Source organism: Equus przewalskii, chromosome 21 (assembly GCF_037783145.1).
Source record: "Equus przewalskii isolate Varuska chromosome 21, EquPr2, whole genome shotgun sequence".
Classification (NCBI taxonomy): domain Eukaryota; kingdom Metazoa; phylum Chordata; class Mammalia; order Perissodactyla; family Equidae; genus Equus; species Equus przewalskii.
The window spans coordinates 6484076-6498762 of record NC_091851.1 but is presented as its reverse complement, the minus strand read 5'-3'; the positions used below and the strand labels follow the sequence as shown (position 1 = coordinate 6498762).

Here is a 14687-nt window from a genome sequence, read left to right as displayed (position 1 = left end):
AGCATGGGAATGATGTCTCACCAAATAGAAAATATTAATAAAGTGATAGAAATTAAGAGGAACTACAAAGAAATTCTGCAGTTAATAATTACAATAACTGAAATGAAAAATTAACTAGAGATGTTCAACAGCAGATTTGAGTAGGTAGAAGAAGGAATCAGTGGACTTGAATATAAGTCAGTTGAGATTATCCAATATGAGGAACAAAAACTAAAAAGAATGAAGACAAGTGAATAGAACCCCAGAGACCTGTGGGACAATATCAAATGCACCAATACATGCATAATGGGAGGCCCAGAAGGAGATGAGTGAGAAGGGCAGAAAGAACATTTGAACAAATGGCCAAAATTTTCCCAAATTTGATGAAAGACATCAATTTTCAAATCCAAGAATCTCAAAAAATCTCCAAAGAGGATAAATTCAGAGAGATCCACACCTAGACACATCATAATCAAACTGTCAAAAGACAAAGACTAAGAGAGAATCTTGAAATCAGTGAGAGAAACCACTTATCATTTATAAGGGATCTTCAATAAGGCTAACAGTAGATTTCTCATCAGAAACCATGAAAGCCAGAAGGCAATGGGATGACATATTCAAAATGCTGAAGGGAAAATGCTTGTCAACCAAGAATTGCATGTCCAGCAAAATTATCCTTCAAAAATGAAGGAGAAATTAAGATATCCCCAGATAAACAAAAACAATTTATTTCTAGTAGACCTGCTCTACAAGAATTGATGAGGTAATTAAAATGGTATTAGAAAAAATATAACACAAAAGAAAGCAGGAATGGAGAAATAGAGGGACATGAGACATACAGAAAACAAATTGTAAAAGTGCCAGACCTAAATCCTACCTTAACAGTAATTACATTAATGCAAATAGATTACTTTCCAAATAAAAGGCAGAGATTGGGAGAAGGGATTAAAAAATAACTATGTGCTGTCAACACTTTAGATTCAAAACACAAGTAGGTTGAAAGTAAAGAGATGAAAAAAGATATACCAGGCAAACAGCACCCAAAAGAAAGCTAGAGTGGCTACACTAATATCAGACAAAATAGACTTTAAGTCCAGAAATGTTACTAGGGACAAAGAAGGACATTTTATAATGATAAAAGAGCCAATTCTTCAGGAAGATATTATGATTATAAACATATATACACACCTAAAAACAGAGCCTCAAGGGGCCAGCCCTGTGGCCTAGTGGTTAAGTTCAGCACTCTCCACTTCAGTGGCCTGGGTCTGGTTCCCAGGCGTGGACCTGCACCACTCGTTGACAGCCGTGCTCTGGTGGTGACCCACATGCAAAGTAGAGGAAGGTTGGCACAGATGACTCAGGGCGAACCTTCCTCAAGCAAAAGAGGAAGATTGGCAACAGATGTTAGCTCAGAGCAAAGCTTCATCAGCAAAAAAAAACAAAAACAGAGCCTCAAAATACATGTAAAGTAAAGCTGATAGGCTTGAAGGGAAAAATAAACAATTCAACAATAATTATTGGAGGCCTCAATACTTCACTTTCAATAATGGATAAAACAATTAGCAGATCAGCAAGAAAACAGGAAACTGATTGCTATATAATCCAACTAGACCTGACAGACTGTACAGCTCCATAGAGTACGCCACACAGCAACAGCAGAAGCCACATTCTTCTCAAGTGCACATGGAACATTCTCCAGACAGACCATATATTAGGCCATAACAAGTCTCGGTTAAGTTAAAAGGATTGAAATTATACAAAGAATGTTCTCCAACCAGAGTGAAATGAAACTGGAAATCACTAACAGAAGGAAAACTGGAAAATTCACAAATCTGTGAAAATTAAACAGCATTCTTCTATATAACTAATGCATCAAAGAAGAAATCACAAAGGAAATCAGAAAGTACTTTGAGATGAATGAAAATGACAACGCAACATACCAAAATGTATGGGAGCAGTGAAACCAGTGCTTAGAGAGAAATTAATAGCTATAAAATGCCTAAATTTAAAAAGGTCTCATCAATAACATGAACTTCCACTTTAAGAAACTAGAAAAAGAAAATCAAACTAAACCCAAAGCTAGTAGAAGGAAGGAGATAATAAGGATTAGAGTGGAGAAAAATGAAATCGAGAATAGAAAACAATAGAAAGAATCAATGAACCTGAAAGTTGGTTCTTTGAAAAGATCAACAATATTGACAAACTTCTAGTGAAACCGAGAAAAAAAAGGGAGAAGATGCAAATAACTAATATCAGAAATGGAAGTGAGGACATTATTACTAACCTTACAGACGTAAAAAGGAATGTAAGGAAATGGTATGAGCAACTGTATGCTGTTCAACTAATTAGATAACCTAGATGAAATGGACAAATTCCTAGAAAAAGACAACCTACAGAAATTGACTCAGGAAGAAATAGAAAATCTGAACAGATCTGTAACAAGTAAAGAGATAGAATTAATTATAAAGAAGTCTAGTATGGAGGTGAGGATCTCAGAGATGAACAACAGAGCACTCTGGGCTACCTCAAGGCACGTGGACAGGATAATAGTAAGAATGTCAGCTTTGTCCTGGAGGAAGTAAATTAAATTGTTTCACCCACTCAATAGTCTGGAAGGAGCCTACCTTCCTGCTCCATACCCATGCTCCTTAGAGCAAAGCCAGGGAAATGACCACCAAGCCCTTTACACAGGCCCAGCGTCACTGTGAACAGGAGGGAGTGCCTGTGCTTACCATCCTGCTAGTCATCCATTTATTAGGACTGACCACTCAGAAAGGCCCACCAGCCACTGAAGAAAATCAGCCCTATTGTATACAATAGACATGTAAGTAAGCACATCACATCTGGCAGCCAGGTATGCATATATTTGATTATGTCCATGTGGTTTAAGAGAATAAAACCTTTCCAGCTGTTCCCCTGGGGAGAGGATGCGGGTTTAGTGAGAGCTCCAGGAGTGAAACTTCCATACACAAGACACATTTACATTTTTCAGTAACTGGGTTCCTATACTGTGTGAAAATTGAAACTGAAATAACAAACAGTGTAATTTACATATATTTTCTGTTAAAACTAGTGAGTTTATATCCACATGAGGTGAGTGGGCCAGTTCAAATTCATATTCCCTAAATAAATAAGGGATCTCTCCATGACACATTAATATGAGTCTTCACTGAGAAAGACAAATGGACATATTAAGGCAATTAGTCTATTTATCAAGGTAAATACCAAATACTGCCTCTAAAAAGAAAGAGGGAGGGGAAAAGAGGGTGAGGAGAGGTCACCGTTAGAAATAGAGGAGAGGAAGGAGGGGTGCAGAGGAGGATGACCAGGGGACATGAAGATGAGCGGGAAACGGGGGCTGGGTAAGCGATAGGGAGGGGGAATTTAGGGAAAGAGAAAGTGAAGCAGACTCTGAAATACTGCGCAAATTCCATGCAGACATTTATTAGGCCTTATCTGAAACATGTTAGAGAGACTGGGTTTGCATACTAATGAAAGCTTGACCAAAAAAATATGTATTTTTAAGAAATGTATACAATTTTAGGCTCTCATTGACATTAAATGATCGATGTATTTAAGAGCTTTCCTTGCAGAAACACACCCGTCTGCCCAACTGAGGGACCAGTGCTGTGCCACCCCAAACTATGGATTCCCACCACGTGCCAATTCCCAGCTCCAGTTCACCCAGGAATGGGTCCTCAGCAGCGGAAGGGAACAAGCAAGAGGAAGGTGTGTGTGTGTGTGTGTGTGTTGGGGGTGGTGTTGGAGCCCACAGTCCCTCCTTTCTCTCCTCCAACGCTGCTCCCCTGGCCCCAGCTCTGCCCTTCTTAAGCCCCCACCTCCTGCCCTGGGACCAAACAACAAGCAGTTTGTGGAGTCTCGTTCTTCCCTGGAAAGGCAGGAGTCTGCCCAGTTCTTTGTGCAATTAAAGCCTGAAAATACGTATGCCCTTTTCTCTATCCTCTACTTCAGGATCCTCTACTTCAGGATCAAGTAGAGGAGGCGGGCGAGCAGAGGAAGGACGTTTTCGCCTGTGTCTTTTATGTAAAGGAAGCCTTCTAAAGTTATTATGAACATATCTGAGGGACTGGAATGTTGGGAGAAACAAGAGACTCTCTTCAATTTTGTAGGTGGCCCAGGACAGGCAGAAATCTGGGTCTGAGACATTTAAAGTCGACAGGAGAGAAAAGCAACGGGGCTGAGTTCTTGGGACAACTCAGAGAAGTAAACTGAAGAAAAATGAAAAATCATGTTTTGGAGACACTCTAGCAAGACAGAGATTTACCTTCATGGCCCAGGACACCTGAAGCTGGGGCCCTGGCCACCAGTTAGTGATGTCCCCATCACTGGATCAAGCCCGAGAGCCCCACCCTCCTCAGAAGCCAGTTTCAGACTGGAGTGGTTGTGTGCCTAGGGCCCTAGTTGCGTAGAACTCAGAATGCCGCGACCTCTAGGTATGTTGTTACGTGAGACAGGAGGTTCTGGAACACTGTGAGCACAGGTGACTTATGGGTCACCTGGAAACCAACCACAGCAAACACCATTTTAAGTGAAAATATTCTAAGTTACAGACGGCTTAAAGGATCTCAGTTTGTGGAGGTCCTTAAATGATGTTCTACCCAATATCCTTATGTCATTTTTAACATCTCAGTCCAACAGTTTTCAGAGAAAAAGCTTATCAGAGTGACAGTCTAACTTGACCCAGGCAGCTTTTTCCTGTCATTGTAGCATAATGTCAACATTTCTTTTCTCCATTTATTAATCATATAATACCCCTAAATCCTCAAGAAAACTATTTGAAAAAAGTTATTATGGCACCTTGCATTTGATGTGTGCTCTATAAAAGTTTATCATTTTGAAAAGTGATTCAATGTGTGAATGAATAATTCCTAAGGAGAAACACAGAAGTGCAGAACATCTGTCTTCCCAGATTAAAATTGTGCCAACCAGTATAAAAACCTGGAATTGTGATAGTCATTCCACACATTTCACACACCAAGAAAATCTGATGCTTAGCATAAATATTTTTGGAACATCTAATAATTTAATACTTTATATTAGAGTTGTCCCTTTTACATTTCTAGTAAATCTGACACATAAAGGCCACCTCAACTCCATGTAAGTGACACGGTGCATGTCTGTTATGCTGCAGCCACACTGCCGTCAGCTTGCCCAGTCTCAGACTTCTTCTCCAGGGCCTGGACAAGTAAGTAAAATGCTCCACTGACGTGGGGACTCCTCAACTTCTGGAAACAAGGGGATCAGTCTGAGTTCTAAGAGAGGTGAGGAGCGACGGCTTTAATTTCTTGGATATCTGCTTGCTTTTCCTCCTCTTGCCAGCTCATGACCAGCTCTGTTTGATCAGAGCTGGGTAAACCCACATCGTGCACACTCGCCTTCAGGCTCTGCTTGCTGTTTATAGGGGGCTACCAGTCTTGAGTTTTGCCTGAGCACGAGTCGCTGGTGACAGATCCTGAGGAGAGGGAAGATGAGGCAACTGAGGGTGAAGCGGGTGAGGCCCTCGTGAGGAGCTTGTCCTTCCTGACAAGGGGAGGGAAACCACTGAGACAGTCTAAGCTGTCACTGTCATAGTCACCTTTGTGTGCACCATTCTGGCACTCTGAAAGGATGGCATTGAGAGTCATCAGCGTCAGGGGTGGGGAGCTCTAGAAGATGGCAATTTATCAAACCCTCAAGAGATCGCCTTGGCTAAGCCAGTGGTTGCAGGAAGAAAGAGGAGGAAAAGGAGCCGGGAACAATTTAGGAATTGACGCAGTGTGCAGGGCTTGGAGACTGGGGGGAGTGGGAGAGAGAGGAGAGAGCTGAGGCAGCGTCAAGGCGGATTCTCGGGCACCTTGTTCCCTAGCAGCTGAGACAGAGAATAAGTAACAGGGCAAGGCCGTAGGACCAGAGCTCAGCCCAGGGACACGACACAGCAGAGTGGGCCTCATCGCAGGTGATTTCTCTCTCCAAAACGTGCCAACGGCTCTGAATGGTTTGGTTTAACTTTCTTAACTGCAAAAAAACTGAAAATGTAGCTGTTTTCCCCCTAGTAAATGTGATACCGAACCTGAAGTGAGTTCGCTCACCCATTGCGCAGCAAGCCAATCTCTGACACCGGGTGTGGTGGAAGAAAGTAGGAATTTTATTTTTGCACAGCGCTGAGCAAGGAGAGAGGGCAGCTAACACTGAAATCCCAAACTCCCCAAAAAGCTAAAAGGAAGGGTTTTTATTTGGGGTTTTAGGTAGGGGAGGGGAGCATATGGCCTTGCTGATCAGCAGCTTCCCCACCAGCCTGTATCTCTTTGTGGGGAGGAGATAATCCAGGTGCTTGTCCTTGGCAGTGTCTGTCTCCATGGAGGACAGTAGATTCTGGAGCCAGGAAGCCAGAGAGTAAGCAGGGAATGAGTATTTTGGTTTTAACCCCATATGTGCTGGGTTTAATGTGGGGAAACTGATATCAAATGATATCAAAGGGTCGATATCAAATGCATCCCACTCACTTAGACCCAACGGGGTGAAATGAGGCAACAAGTCAGGAACTGTGCTTACCCTGCAGCCCCACTGTGCCAGCGCCTCTAAGCAACGTCCCTGGCTTGAAAAGTCACACACTGGCTTGTGCAATTCTGCTGTGATTTGGGGGGGATAAAATGAAACAAAACAAAAAAACAACAAAACAATAAAATTCCTTGGTGCTATTTGCCTTTGCTCCCTAGAGAATGGAGAAACATGGGAACGTGCGGTCAGAGGTGCTGCCATCTAACCAGGACATCAAAATGGCATACACATGAAAATCACTGGGCACGCTGCCCACTTCAATTCAATGTGAAGTCATCGTGCATTCTTGCTTCAGAACCTTGAAATGTGACATGTAAGGAAGAGGGGAAGCAGCCTGAGTAGAATTTTCAGCTTTTGTTAGGCCTCAGAGAGAAGCTTTCCATCCTGCAAGTCGTCTTGTGTTTGGGTGTGCCCTTGACCAGGTCTTATTAAAAAGAGAAGACATTGGGGCTGGCCGGTGGTGTCTCGGTTATAAGTTCGCACGTTCCACTTTGGCGGCCCGGGTTCGCCGGTTGGATCCCAGGTGTGGACCTACGCACCCCTTGTCAAGCCATGCTGTGGCAGGCGTCCTACATATAAACAAGAGGAAGATGGGCATGGATGTTAGCTCAGGGCCAGTCTTCCTCAAAAAAAAAAAAAAAAAAGAGAGAGAGAAGACATTGTTGGGATTTGAATAAAGGGAGAGATGGTCAAAGCCACACACATACCAGAAGGCTGAAAGTACAAGGTGCCTGAAGCTGACTGTAATTTACTGGGGGCATCCTTCTCCTAGGGGTGCCTCACAATCCACGGGGCAGGGGACGAATTCAGACTGATACAGCGTGCGTTAAATTCTCGGTGTGCTGCATTCTCTCTCCCTCCACAGGTCATGGCAAACCCTGGTCACACTATTTCACTCTTCCTGTCCCCAAAGGGCAGGCACACACTAAATGCTCACTAAATGCCTTCTTGTTGAATCATTTCTATTTCCTTGTAAAAGCTGACCCTGATTTTGAGGAATTCAAGGAAAGAAGAGAGTAGGAGAAGCAAGTGAAATAAGATTCCTTCTTTCACAACAGGTAACACATTTCTTGGTATAAGGAGTAAAATCAACATTACTTTTTTACAAGAAAATAGCTTTCAATATATTACTGAACAAACTATTGATGGAGAATAGTCTATGCACAGAGGGCCTCTGGAAAACTGACCATCTCTGGATGGTGGTATTTCAGCAATTTCTCCTTCTTTATTTGAATTTTTTGCGTTGTTTTAATTTCTTACAATAAAGAGGTATTGTTTTACAAGAACAATAAATTATTTCCATAGTAAATCATTTGGTCTGTGAAAATTTGATGAAGCCTAAATATCTACCTTGACAATAAATGTGTCTAAGAGGCAACATTACCCGTCTTACAACACACAAACCCACAGAACCAGGGTATCATTTGAAGTTTAAAATATTTATTTTGACAATTTTAGGTTATAAAAGACTTGATACCCAAATATTTTCTAGTCTACTGACAGATACACTTTAATTTTTATCTCCAACTGTATATCAGAAGTATCAGCTAAAAGAATAAGAAATGTGTTTTTAAACTGCACAGCCAAGACAGCCGTGCTGGGAAGCCTTGCGTTCGGCTAGAAGATCTTTCACCCAGACCAAAAAGCCACAGCGTGTTTTCTGAACTTTTTTTAAGAACCTACCATGTGCCAGAAGCTGGAATTAGATGCAAGACTCAGTGTCGGCATCTCTTCAGTCTCCCGGGAGCCGCGCAGGTGACCCGGCAGGTGCAGGAGGCGCTGGTCCTTCTGCCGCAGGGAGAGGCAGCGGCGGTTGGGGCGGGGGCGGCCGAACGGGAGGGGCAGCCACCCGGGCAGGGGCCCAGAGCTGAGAGCAGGCCCAGGTGACTTCCTCCGGCCCGGGTACAGTCTCGGCGAGGAGCAGCAAGGGCGGAGGCCGGAGTGATGGCCAGGGCTGCTCATTCAGGAGTGCCGGGCCAGCTCGGGAAGGGCACAGGGATTTCTCGTGAGAACAGCTGTGGGCCACCCGGAGGAGGGCAGGGCACAGGCAGGACATGAGGAAGGAGGCTGCTGGGGACCCGGAGAGGGGGTCTGAGCAAGCGCAGGGTCAGGAGGTAGGGAGACGGCGGCGGGAATGCGGAGCCGGCCATCCCGGCCACAGGTGCCGCTGGAGGCTCCCGAGGGAGGGCGGAGCGGCCGCGACCTGAAAACCCGTCACGTGGAAGGAGAAGGCGCTGGAACGAAAAGAAGACAATTCACTGATTTATCCACGCGCTGGTCCAAGAGGAGACAGACTGCGCAGTGTTGGTCCGCGGGGAGAGGAGTGACTTAGGGACACGACTGTCACACGCCCCCCTGAGGGTGACGGGCCCTGCGGCCTGAAAACTCGAGCAGCGGAGGCGGCTGCTCGCCAGGTTGGAAACCGGCAGAGTTTGTTGTCGGGCCCGAAGCCAAGCCGGACGCCGGAGGGATGCGCGGGGGCGGGGGCGGGGGTGACGGCGGGACTGTCGGGGGCGTTTGCCGCAGGCATTTCGTCCCTGGTGGGAAGCAGGAGTCCAGACCCGTCAGGCCGGGGCGGGGCGGGGTCCCCTCACCGGCCAGCGCGAGGGCGGCAAGGAGCCCCGCCCGCTCCCCGCGGGCTCCGGGTCCTGAGAAAGGCCGCTCCCTGCACCGGGGGAGCTTTGCGGCGGTCAACGCGGTGAAAGCGTGAGCTTATGACTCAGGGCTTCCACTTTCCAAACCAAGATCCTTATCTTTTTGAGCTGGAATTAATAGTTTGTTTACAGAAAACATTGCACAGACCTCCTTTTGAAGAGCGTGGCGCAGCGTAACGTTTTATTACAAAGTTGGTGGCTTGTAACAACCCGCGTTTATTATTCTTGCCATTTCCGGGGGTCAGGAGTCTGACTTAGCTTAGCCGAGACCTCTGCCGAGGGTCTCGCCAGGCTCCGGTCACCATGTCACCTGGGGCTGTAATCTCATCTGAGGCTTGGGATTCTTTTCCAAGCTCGCTGGTTATTGGCAGAATTTAGCTCCTGGCAGTCGTAGAACTGAGGCCTTCAACTTCTAGAGTCTGCATGCCAGTCCCCACACCGTGGCCCTCCCACAGCGTCGCCCTTTGCTTCTTCAACACCGACAGAAGAGAAACTTTGCTGTTTCAAGTCTCTGACCTCTACATGCTCTTTTAAAGTACTCCCCTGATTAGGTCAGGCCCACCTAGGATAATCTTCCTTTTGATTAACTTAAAGTCAGTTGATCATGGACTTTAATTACATCACCAAATCCCTCCATTCTTGCAACATAACATAACGTAATTAGAGGAATGACATCTCATAATATTCACAGGCTTCTCCTTGAAGGGAACTATTCCAGAGAGTGACTTGCTGGGAATCATCTTAGAATTCTACCTACAAGATCTGCTCCCCAGCACTTTATACCCCCAATTTGAAGGAAAAGAAGAGTGGCTATAGTGCTGTAATAGCAAAGAAAAAAACAATAAACTAAAGCAGTTTATTAGTCAGGGTTCTCCAGAGAAATAGAACCAATAGGAGAGATATATATGTATATATCCATATGGAGATATATATGTCTGTATATATGTACAGAGAGAGCTTTATTATAGGAATTGGTTTGTGCTATTATGAAGGCTGAGAATTTTCACCATCTGCTGCCTGCAAGCTGGAGACCCAGGAAAGCTGGTGAAGTATTTCCAGTTTGAGACTAAAGGCCTGAGAACCGGGAGCCCTGAGGGTGTAAGTCCCAGTTGAAGAGCAAGGGAAGACTGATGTTCCAGCCCAGCAGGCAGGTGGGGAGCGTAAAGTCTCCCTTCCTCCTCCTTTTTGCTCTATTTGGGCCACCAACAGTTTGGATGAGGCCTGCCCCCCTTAGGAAGAGCATCTGCGTTACTCAGTCTACCAATTCAAATACTAATTTCATCCAGAAACGTCCTCACAGACACACCTAGAAATAATATTTAACCAAATATCTGGGCACTCCATAACCCAGTCAAGTTGACACATAAAATTAACCATCACAAGCAGCTGAAACCAGCAAACAGCCATTGATGATTAAGTATCTAGGTACTAGGGTTTTTTTTCCTTTTTGTAATTACTGATTATAGCTTTTAGGTGCCCCCCCCCCCCCCATTGTTACCTGTGCTGCTTAGGCAATATGCTGTCTGACTCCCACTAGGCTCCTATAGATCACATCCCCCTGGAGCCTGGGTCTCCATGGTGATGGGTGTGTGAGCTGTTTTTCAGGAATTAGAACTCCTTGTCCTCTTCAGGCCGATGGAGACCACCAACCCATCAACTGGGCCCGCACGGATGTCCAATAGGCGACCTTTTGACGTCAAGAGGCTAAAAACTCCACTCTCAGATCATGCTAATGCTGCCATTTTGTGAGCATGGGTCCTATGAAGAGGCATGGAGTCTGACTACGCTTGCGTGGATCATCAATCACCTCACCTCTCCTCACCTCCAATCACCTCTCTCCACGTTTCAGACTACCTTGCCCCCATCCCGTAAATATCCGAGTCCCTATTTTCAGAAGCGAATTTGAGGCTCATGCTCTCGCTTCCTCACGTGGCTGCCTTGTGAATAACCCCCCTCTCTCTGCTTCAATCTTGTCATTTAGGTGTTTGGCTTTCCGGGTGGCGGGCAAAAACGAATCTGGTTCGGTAACACAGCTTCTCCAAAGAAGGGCATGGTGGCTGGGGGTGGGGTGCAGGGAGAGCTGAGATGAGGAAATCATGTGTGAGCTGCATTCTCTGTGCATACTGACAGAGTCTGGCCAATATTCTCAGATTTTATCTGGCTTCCACCTCGCCCACATGCGTGAGGAAGGAAAGCGGGTGCCCGGTCTGAGGCGCCCTCTATCTGGCTTGGGCCTGCGAGCTCAGTGACATCATGATTGTTTTCTGATTACCATGTAAAGATAACACTGATCATGGAAAGATGGAAAGAGGAGAAGGGGGCACAGGGAAATCGAGTTGCATTTTCCTAATGTGAGGAGCCACATCCACATCTATTCGTTGTATAATTGCTCACTTAAAAGTATCTCATAAGTGTCCATATCTAACTCTTAATACTTTATGGATGTGTGCTTTTTATATTTTTATGTTTATCTACATAATAACCTTCTGCTTCGGGTGGCCGACCATGAAAAAGGAAGGAAGGTGTGTTCTGAAGCTTTTTGACAGCTGCCATGGAGCGCAAAGCTTTATTCTCTAGACAATCTACTCATTGACTCATTATTCATTCTATTCCTCTGCTCACTCAAGTAGTCAGCCTCCAAAACGGCCCCTCCTGACCCTTATGTTCTGGGAGTCAGGGCCTCGTGGAGTTGCCACTCACGCTGAACGGAGCAGATCCTGATAGGAGGCAGTGGAAATGATGGTGTGTGATCCCGGGGCAAGGCGACAAAAGACGGATGCCTTCCGCCATTGCTCACTCGAGGGGAAGCGGGCTGCCGTGCTGTGCAGCCACTCAAGCAGCCCACAGAGAGGCCCACATTGGGAGGAATGGAACCCCCGACAAAAACCAGCACCACTGAGCGCACCGTCTCGCAAGCATATCCTCTGGCCCCAGCCAGCTTTCAGATGACTGAGCCCTGACCAATATCTTTCCTGCAACTTCACTAAAGACCCCAAACCAGAACAACCCAGCTCAGCTGCTTCTGAATCCTTAACCCACAGAAACTCTAAGATGATAATGTTTTATTGTTTTAAGCAACTAAGTTTTGGAGTAATTTGTTATGCAGCAACAAATGCCTAATCTACGTAAGTATTTACTGCATCTATGCTTTGCCAGGCCCTGGGTCAAGACAGAGAAATACCAGAGACGGCAATTTTCCCGCAGGCTAGAGTCTCCGAAGTGGAGCGGCTGTGGGGAGCTGCGGCGCTGCCATGGAAACGTCGCAGAGCAGGGAGCGCAGTCTAGGATTCCGGAATGAACAGGGCTGCTGGGCTAAGATGGTCGTATTACACTAGCTGAGAGCAAGTCCCCTCCACTAAACCCAATAAAATTATGAAGAAATAAGTAAAAACACACAAAATACCCACACTATCCAAACTTTAGAGCAGAGGGTGTTCAGAGACGGAAGTTTCTAGGAGTTATGTGTCTCACGCTCCGTGAGGCTAAGCCCTCCCTCATCAAAGCTGCCTCGGGGAAGGATGTGTATGGTCAAACTCTGCACGTCCCCAGTACCCCCAAATCTGAAGGGAAAACAACTGAGGAACAGGATATACTTGCCAAAGGAAAAGACACAAATGTCCCTCTAATGGTGGTCCCTCCCTAACAACTACTTATTGGGAAGAGAGAAGAATAATCAACCAGATTTCATCAGTTTCCTCTTTATGCTTGGAGAAAGTAGGAAAGGGGATTTGAAGATGGAATGAGAAAAAAAGAAATAGGAAAAGAACCCACAATACCTGCAGGTGAGCGCGTGGGTGGAGCCCGGTAGCAGACATTTTGCAGAAAGACGTATTGGAGAATGTGGTCGCTCTGCGGCCACAGCACACAGGTTTGGGAAATACTCCCCAGGATTGTCTCTTCTCCATTTGATGGGGGAAAGGAAGTCTCTGCCGAGGAGATGCAGGATAAAACAGGGCAGGGGGTTGGGTAGAAATGAATAAAATGTCTGGTGTTGAGTGTTTGCGACAAAAGTAAAATTTCTGGGGCTCTCGCTGCATTGGAAGGAATCGATCTAAAAACTGGGCCATTTGTCACCATCAAACTGGAAAAGTGGGGACCCCAGATTACGGGGGTGAGAACTGACATTCAAATAGAAATTATGGTAAATAATAAGTACCGAATTCATATCTGCTAAATGTTTTTTAAAAATCAACGTAATGAATGAATCAACTGACCCCTCCTCACTTCCAATCCACCTCATTTAAAGGAACTTCCTCCCCTGGGAGGGGTCCTAGTGAGGGGTTGGTGGTCTGATCGTGATGCAGACATAAATTTTAGGTCGCTCTGGCGCCCCTCGGAGGCCGTGTTGGGGCAGCGGGGCGGGGCGGGGAGAAGGACTCAGCCTTGCCTGAGAGAACAGTGAAGAGCTCTTCCACACTCGTCACTGTGGCGCGTGCTGACGGGGAGGCCCTTGTTCACCACAGGCCAGCTGCACTTTCAAACGTACCAGAAGAATTGTGTGAGATTAACAACCAAATCTGAACATAAACAAGAAAAAGGAAGATCACAAGAATCTTAGAAACCAAAAACTCATGCAACAGGCAAAAGTTACACACAAAAAAAATTTCATAGCCTTATACAAATAAGGAAAAAGTATGTATGGGGGTGTATTACCAATTTCATTCAAGTGAGGGTAGAAAAAAGAATAAATTACTAATGACACTGTAATAGAGGCTGTGATGGTCTTTTACGCACGTCAGCCATCTAGGCTCCAGTCCCTAGTTATTCAGTCAAACACTAAGCCAGCTGTTGCTGGGAAGGTGGTTTGTAGGTGTGATTAAAATTGCTAATCAGCTGACTAAGGGAGATTATCCTCGCAGGTCCGGGTCGGCCTGATTCAACCAGCTGAAGGGCCTCCATGCAGAACCGAGACTCCCCTGCAGACGGAATTCCGCCACTGGGCAGCCGCTCCAGCCTGCGCCTGAGAAGTGCCGGACTGCCTTCCTGTCACCCGCCCTGAGGATTTTGGACTTGCCCAGCCAACCCCCACAGTCGCATATGCCAATCTCCTCAATAATCTCTTGACATATGTCTCCTACTAGTTCTGTTTCTCTGGTTGAGCCCTGACTGATATGGAGGCCAAAGGTTTATGCCTAAAAATCTCAAGGCCCTGAGTTAGACTGAAAGCTTTCCACCAAGCCTGCACAAAATATTTAACTTCCGTGTCTCATAAACCACTTTAGAATATTGGAAAAAATAGAAAGTTATAACATTGTGAGTTCAGCGTTACCCTAGCTCCTAAACAAATAACAAAAACATAAATATAGGGCAATTTCATTTATTTAACAGACATCATAACTCTAAACAGATTGTTAGCAAATGAAATCTAGGAGTAGAATTCAGTAAGAATATGTTGAATTTATCTAAGCAGTGGAGACTTGATTCAAAAACATATAATCTCAATGTAATTCACTAATTGGAAAAAATAAATTTATTTTCATGGATGCTGAAAAATTA

General features: G+C 45.4%; 2 long non-coding RNA genes across 2 annotated transcripts in view; one reads left to right on the top strand and one right to left on the bottom strand.

Moving 5' to 3' along the window:
- The window catches only part of LOC139078132 (uncharacterized), a 22791-nt gene extending 14013 nt beyond the window's left edge, over positions 1 to 8778 (bottom strand). Inside the window, exon 1 of the long non-coding RNA XR_011530930.1 lies at positions 8221 to 8778. This is a non-coding gene — a long non-coding RNA (uncharacterized lncRNA). The remainder of the gene's footprint in view (positions 1 to 8220) is intronic.
- LOC139078133 (uncharacterized) lies at positions 8654 to 14687 on the top strand. Its single transcript, XR_011530931.1, has 2 exons — positions 8654 to 8951; positions 14051 to 14687. It is a non-coding gene; the product is annotated as an uncharacterized lncRNA (long non-coding RNA).